The sequence below is a fragment of the Micromys minutus genome (assembly GCF_963924665.1).
Source record: "Micromys minutus genome assembly, chromosome: 19".
Lineage (NCBI taxonomy): Eukaryota > Metazoa > Chordata > Mammalia > Rodentia > Muridae > Micromys > Micromys minutus.
In genome coordinates, this window is record NC_137954.1 from 23,332,166 (window position 1) to 23,339,979 (window position 7,814).

Here is a 7,814-nt window from a genome sequence, read left to right on the forward strand (position 1 = left end):
ACAAATTTTGGTTCTAGTTTTGTGTGTAAATTGTCGTTTGAGGACAGAGGATGTTGTTCAGTGATAGAGCCCTTGCCTAACATGCCCAAGCCTTGGGTTCTATCCTCAGCATTGCAACAAATAACCAACCACATAAATACATAGGTACTTAAACTGCTGTTTGATGGAGTGGCCATTAGAGTTTCAGTGTAAAGATGCACACTTAAAGCTGTGTACGAGAGTCTGGTTGTTAAGGAGATTAGAGCCTTTAAAACAGAAGCCAAGAAATGCCTTATGTCAGGGAATAGAAGAGATGCCTTGAAAATCCAACTCATCGCAGGTCCAAGGGCCTAAAAATATGAACTCCAAAACACTCACCCTCTAGAAACAAGGCCATACAGGGTTGTCAGTGGGAATATTTCTCTGGTCAGACACCCAGGCCTTCAGAGGCCGAGGCCATGATATGAAGGGTCTGTCTTCTACTTGAGCCACTGGAATTTGGTCATGGTTTTGCAGACATGTAAAGTTTGAGATCTGTGGGATTCTGGAAGCTTCCACCCAGATTCTGAAGCGTCACAGTCTCTGCTGGGAGCCCTTGAGAAGACCATGCGCGAAGCTTTAGGGAGTAAAGCTTAACATGCAATGGAGGCCTAAGGAAGTTGGGGATTTCAGGAACATGTAACATCAGCTAAAAAACCAGCCCCAAAGACAGCCATGTGGACTGTGACTAGTGAAGCCATAGAGACCAGGCTGTTGTCTTTCAGAACACACACCACACGACTACAAGATTGATGTTGGGCAAAGAGCAGACAGATTTAAGGTTTGCCTTGTTGGAGCCTGGTCACACTTTAGTCTCTGCTCTCATTTCTGAGTGTCCACACTCTCTCGGAACACAAATGTGTGTTGGAAGTAGATGCCTCTTTGTTTCCTGCCTCTCTCCTTCCCTTCCTTTCTTCCTCCCTGTGGGTTAAATCCAGGGCCTCACATGATAGGCAAATACTCTGTTATTGAATCACATCCCCATTCTACACACACACACACACACACACACACACACACACACACACACTCACACACACACACACACACACACACACACACAAACACAAAACCAGACGTGTACACATGCACACCACACTATGAAACTTTCGATTTGGACTTTTGAATAATATTGGGACAGTTCTAGAGATGAGCTAAATGCATTTTGCACTATAAGATACCCATGAGCCTTTGGGAGTCAGGGCCAGAATGCTATGGCTTGAATTTGAACTGTCCCCATGGGCTCACATGTTAAAGGCTTGCCCAGCTGCTGGTGCTATTTTGGGAGGTGCTAGACACTTTACAGGGTGAGGCCTAGCTGTAGTAGCTCCCTGGAGGCATGTCCTTAGCTAGATCTCACCATGGCTCCTTCCTGTCTCCTTTTCTGATTCTCAGACACCTTGAGCTGAGCAGCTTATGAAACCTCACATTTTCCCATGAACATCCTGTAGTCATCTCACCCAGGCATTGATGTCCAATAGGCATCTCACCCACACGTTATAGCTTTCTTTTGCTACAAGTTTTCTACTGCAGACTTCCACATCTTAGGAACAAAGGCTCTAGACATCTTTTCTTTTCCTGTTGTGTGAATTCATGTAGGTCATGCATACATGGGTCGGTGTGCAGGCATTTGTGCACACATTCTCTTATGTGTATGTGTGTGTGTGTGTGTGTTTGTGTGTATATGTGTGTTAGTGTATATATGTGTGAGAGTGTGTTTGTGAGTATATGTGTGTGACTGTGAGTGTGTGTTTGAGTGTGTATGTGTGTGTGTGAGTGTGTGAGTGTATGTGTATGAGTGTATGTGTGTGTGTGTGTGTGTGTGTGTGTGTGTGTGTGTGTGTGAGAGAGAGAGAGAGAGAGAGAGAGAGAGAGAGAGAGAGAGAGAGAGAGAGAGAGAGAGAGAGAGAGAGATATTTTTGGGTAAAACATACTCTCAAGGTAAGTGTTTTTCTAACTGACTAGTTATCTCAGCTTTGCAAGTCTTTTTTTTTTTCTTTCTTTTTCTAGCTGGCATCCCCTGGCCACAGAGTACTATTGATCAACTTTCAAAATACTCCTGATCTCTCCTGCTCTTGGCCATAGCTTAGTAAGTTGTCACTCCTCTTATCCACATAGGGCCAGGACTGCTGAGGGCTCTCTGGGCCCACTGTTGCTTCTTAGCATTTGTCTTAGGGTTATCATTCCCGTGATGTAACACCCTGAACTAAGGAACTTGGTGAAGAAAGGGTTTATTTGGTTTATGCTTCCAAATCACTGGTTATCATTGAAGGTGGTCAGGACAGGAACTCGGAGGCAGGAGTTGATTCAGAGGACATGGAGGGGTGCTACTTACTGGCTTGCTCTTCACAGCTTGCTCAGCCTGGCCCACACACAATGAACCCACATCAATCAATAGGGAAACAATGTCTTATAGGTGTGCATACAGCCCAACCTTGTGGAGGCATTTTCTCAATTGAGGCTTCCTCTCAGATGACTCTAGCATGTGTCTAGTTGACATTAAACTAGCTAGCACAGCATTTGTTTTTGCTTCCTTTAACCTTCCTCACTACATGGGGAATGACATCACAGTCCTTACATTAACCTATGGGGATTCTGACTTGTAGCCACTCAGCTCTTCTCCTGCTGGTCATGTCTATTGTCTGCCACAGGACTGTGGTCATTTGTACTCTAGCTGTTTGTGCTATGTGCTCACATGCTGAGTTCATCTTAAGGACACTGCCCTCGTCCTTCTGCTTGGGGACATTCCCCATCCCTGCTTTCTTCTGGTTCCTTTTTTGGGAGGAGTTTGTCCGCATTGATCATTCACTCCCACTCCAACCTACTTAAAACACCTCTTACTATCTGACATAATTTTATGCCTTTACTTGGGGACTTTTATCATTCTCCACTAAGATCTGAGCTTGTTAGAGGGCTTTTCCCATTTCACTGTATCTGCTAGAGCCATGTTTGCAACCATTCAATACATATTAACTCAATGAATCGAGCTGGTGAAATGAACACAGGACCTCTTTGGAGCCTCATCTCCCATGGTTAATACTCTCAGCAAAGGGAGAAAAGCCCCCTTTCTGAGGATTTGGGTCTGATGGCTGGGGTGATCCTAGACTATCTTATTTAGTTGTGGCACCTGAGCAGGACATAGACCTCATACATCAGAGGCTAGCTGTTCTTGCCTTGCAGCCCCAGTGTCCAGCACAGGGAGTCTGTGTTCCCCATTTCATCTTTATGGGGGGGGGGTGCTTGACTATCCAGGGTGTGGATCTGGCTTCTTCTTCCAGATACCTGCGCTTGCAGTTGGGGGATGAATAAACAGATTCTCCATCTTCTGGTGGCCAGCGGTCAGTCTGTAAAAGTCAATGCTCTAGCCCTGATACACTTAGGAGGACTTGTACTCCATTGGAAGGAGCCTCTTCTTCTACTCTGTATACAGAGGAAGCATAGGCAGATACCACCTTCACTGTTTTCTATGAGATGCCTTCCTGCTTCTTCTTGGCATGAGCTTTGGGTTGTCTCCGCAAGGACACAGAGACGAATATGCCTTAATATTCCTATCCTCATTCCTTATTGGCCATGGCATGTTAGGTTTGGTAGAATGAATGACTGGCAGAGATAGGTCAGAGAGTGGTATTAAAATGAAACTATCACTTTTTTTCCTTACACACTAGCAACCACGCTGAATATCTGATTATCACAATGATCTTGAGATAAATACCATGACTTTACAAATGAAGAAATGGACACAGAGGTTTCCAAATATCTGTGCTTGCCCCATAAAGGGCAAGCTTTACAGTCAGGCACATGGGAAATAAACTCATTTTTCCAAATATTTGTTCCATCTCCACCTTAATTCGTTTGAGGAAGACCTCTGCTAAATTGACTAAAAGGTAGCAGGTTTAATGTGGAAATCTGGTTTAGAAAGATTGTTTAACACTACTCTCGTGGAGATATGCCCAAAGGTAAACTCAACCCAGTGGGGACCCAATGAAAGACTGAACTACAGGCACTGTCAAAGTCAGCTTGGTGAACCACGTTTTCTTAGGGTTGTTTACAGGGGTATGGGCGAGTGGTTACTTATAGGAGCAGAAGTGACTCAAAGTCGGCTGGATCACCAAAGCCAACTCCAGCATGAGTGACAGCTCACAAAAGCTGGAAACACGGAGCACACTGCACTGTAGGCAGCTCTTTTGGGCAACTGAATGTTCTAAGCCTCCTCCAGGTAGCTTGACTGGTCTAAACTTATTCTAGGCAGTTCATTTGTCTCAGACAGCCTCACAACAGTCCCTTTCCCTTATGTATGCCCCAGGAGAGAGGGGCCTATATATCTGCTCAGTTTCAGGGTCTTTCCTGATGCCTGTTTAGGGGGCTTCTGGGCAGGCTGAGATGTTTCATGTCTCTTTAGAACAGCCCCATGTTTTAATAAACTTCCCCACAAGGTGGAATGATCTATCTTAGAGAACATCACTAGGCAATGGAAGAGAATTGAATTAAATTGAAAGCTACTGGGTTAAATGTCCAGCTAAAAAAAACTTTGACAAAATGCTGACACTTCTTGCAAATCCTCAATAAGGAGACACACTATGTCGCTGTTTCTAAATGTAATTGACTAAGGGACATGTCTCTTTCTTTCCTGAATATTTTTTTTCCTTTGGTGGAGGGTGTCTAATGGTCTACAAACATTCTAGAAATTTCTGAGTCAGCATAATCACTGTAATACAAAAGAAACCTTAAGCATTGCTCTTTATATTCTTCAACAAATACAGGTTTCTGAATCTTGAACTCATCCATCCAAAGGGGTCTGTATTCCAGGCACGGCATATGCTAATCTATTATCTTATTTATTTGCAACACAACGCTGTTCTATACTTTTTTTTTTTTTTTTGGTAAAGAAGGAACAGTGAGTAGGTTCTGATTAAATCTAAATTTCTTAATTAAGATTTCCCTATTTTTGTTTTATTCTTGGTTTTCTTTTAGTTGATGATCCTCTTTCTAGGAAAATACTTGTTGCAGTACATATTAAGAATAAAAGGCTTAACCTTTTACCAGCACCTGTGGTCTCACTCCGCGGATGCTGCTCTAGTGTGGAACCAAATCTTGTTCCTTTCACTGTATGCCTCTTCTTCGATACCTGCCTTGTGCAGAGAGATCCCTCCCTCTTAAACTTGTTTGTGGGAGGGAGGAAGGGAGGGGGGGAGGGAGGGATAGTCAGAAAGATAGAGAGAAAGAGAGACAGAGAGAGACAGAGAAACAGAGAGACAGACAGAGAGACAGTTTTTGGTTGAGGAAACTAGCAGACAATGTGGATCAGTCCCTTGCCTACCATTACAAAGCAAGTCAGCAGTGAAGCCACAATTTTTAACTGTTTTTTTTTTTTTTTTTATTTTGTCTAGGGACCCACATTCTTTCTCCTATTCTATACTGTCTCCACCCAGCTCAACTACTATTTCATAGCTGAAGGAGCCAAGGCCAATGGAGGGAAAATCACACAGCATATTAGTGTCAACAAACGCTCACACTGGGGGCATTTCCTCTTTAGCAGGGTGTGTCCCTGGTTTGGGAAGAGCCCAGACACTGCTGCCAATCTGCTTCTGCTACCTGGGAGCCATGGAAATTGCAACTTGCAGCTTCAACAACAGCAGCAAGTGGTGGCCTTTTTCCTGTGGAACAGCCAAGGCAGGTCAGCTTACTAGCCTGCAGACCTACCATCTAAAATAAACCAAGCAACAACTCTAATGGAAACCAGGCAACTAGCCCAAAAGAAACAGCACAGCCTTCTACTGGCCAAGTGCCATCGAGAGCACACACTTGGAGATGGTTGCTTCATTCTTGTCTTGTAATGAGGATGAGCCCCACTCACTTTGTCATGAGTGTGAGTGTGATGTGATAGGGACATAGATGAACATGGTTGTGTGGGTTGTGTGTTGCTACCATGTCAGAATTTACTGAATATTAAACACACAAGCTATAGCATATATAGTATAATTGGCTATAATTTTCCTTGGTAACTGGCTGTTGGAAATAATAGATTCTTTTATTCCAATCTTAATTACTACTGTAACTCTCAGATCACATTATCCCATGCAATGCCTTGCCTGAGAGACTCCATTTTACAAGTACTATCTCACTCTATTTTGAGTGTATATACAGAAGAGTGGCTCTGTGCTTTGATGAGCACATTAGCAATACCGTCAGAACCATGCACAGCCACAGACTAATAAATAACTTATTCTTATTAATTGGGACAATTGGAGCATGTGGGTGTATTAAAATCACATAAATATGGTGAACTTACAGAGTTTTAGAACATTTTTTTTTAGTTCTCTGAGACTTTCATGTAATATATTTTGATTGTATTTATCTTCCCTCCCCCAAACTCCTCCCAGACCCACCACGTACCTTTTCAAATTTGCGGGTTTTCTTTTTCAAACCTATCATAAATTGTATTACCCATGTATTCTTGGATGTGTGGGCTTCTGGTGGAACATGTTCTACCTCCCAGGGGCTGCACTTGTAGAGAACTCTGACTCTCCCCATTCCAGCTATGGATGGGACTTTATGCCTATCTCCCTCTCTGTCCTGGAGCTTTGTCTGGCTTCATCTTACATCGTGCAGAGTCATAACTATTGTGGGCTCATATATGCAACTATCCTGCTGTTTTTGGAGAACATTGTTTCCTTGTAGTCTGGCTCTTAAAATCTTTCCACCCTGTGATGGTTTGAATATGAATGGCCCACATAGGCTCATGTATTTGAATGCTTAGTCATCAGAGAGTGGTACTATTTGAAAGGATTAGAAGTATTAAGAGGTATGGCCTTGTTGCAGAAAGTATGTCACTGGGTGTGGGCTTTCAGGTTTCAAAAGCTCATGACAAGCCCAGAGTATCCACTCTCTTGGCCTATTGATCAAGATGTAGTTCCCAGTCAGTTTTTCAATGTCAGCCTGCATGCTGCTATGCTTTCCACCATGATTGTAAGGGACTGAGCCTCTGAAACTGTAAACAAATCCCCCACCCCCAAATTAAATGCCTTCTCTTATAAAAGCTGCAGTGTGTTTCTTCAACAATGATCTCTGAGCCTTGGGAAGAGAGAGTGTGATACAGGCTTGGGCATTCTGATATCTCTTATTCTTACTTTGACCAGTAGTGTGTGGGTTTGAATGAGATGCCCCTCCCTTCATAAGTCTTGAGCATTTGAATACTTCTGTGGTCTCCCTTTAGCAGATGTTTGGGAAGGATTAGGAGGCATGGTCTTGTTGAAAGAGGTATATCCCTGAGGGTAGGCTTAAGGTTTCCAAAGACTCTTGTCATCCCCAATAAACTCTTAGCTTCTTGTTTGTGTATCAGGCTTTAATCTCTTTGCTACTGTTCCAGAATCATGACTGCTTGCCTGCTGCCAGGCTCCCTGGAATGATGATGGTAGACTTTCAATTTCTCTGGAACTGTAAGCCCCAATTAAACACTTCCTTTTATAACTTCCTTTGGTCATGGCATTGTATCACAGCAATAAGAAAGTAACTAATATAATGGATCTCTATGTTAATTGCCATCTACTGCATAAAGAAGCTTCTCTAATGAGGGCTGAGAGAGTCATTGATCTATGAGTATAATACAGAGTCACTAGGAGCTGGTTTAATACTATGCCCATATATCAGAGTAATAATATTAGGTTCTTCCCTAGGGCCTTGTCTAGCCTCAGGTTCTTATCCTCAATAATAGTACTCGGAGAACTTACCAGACCAAGTAAAGGATAAAAATCTCTTTGCCTGAACCCCAAAAGAAGGAGGATGTTGAACAATGGTGA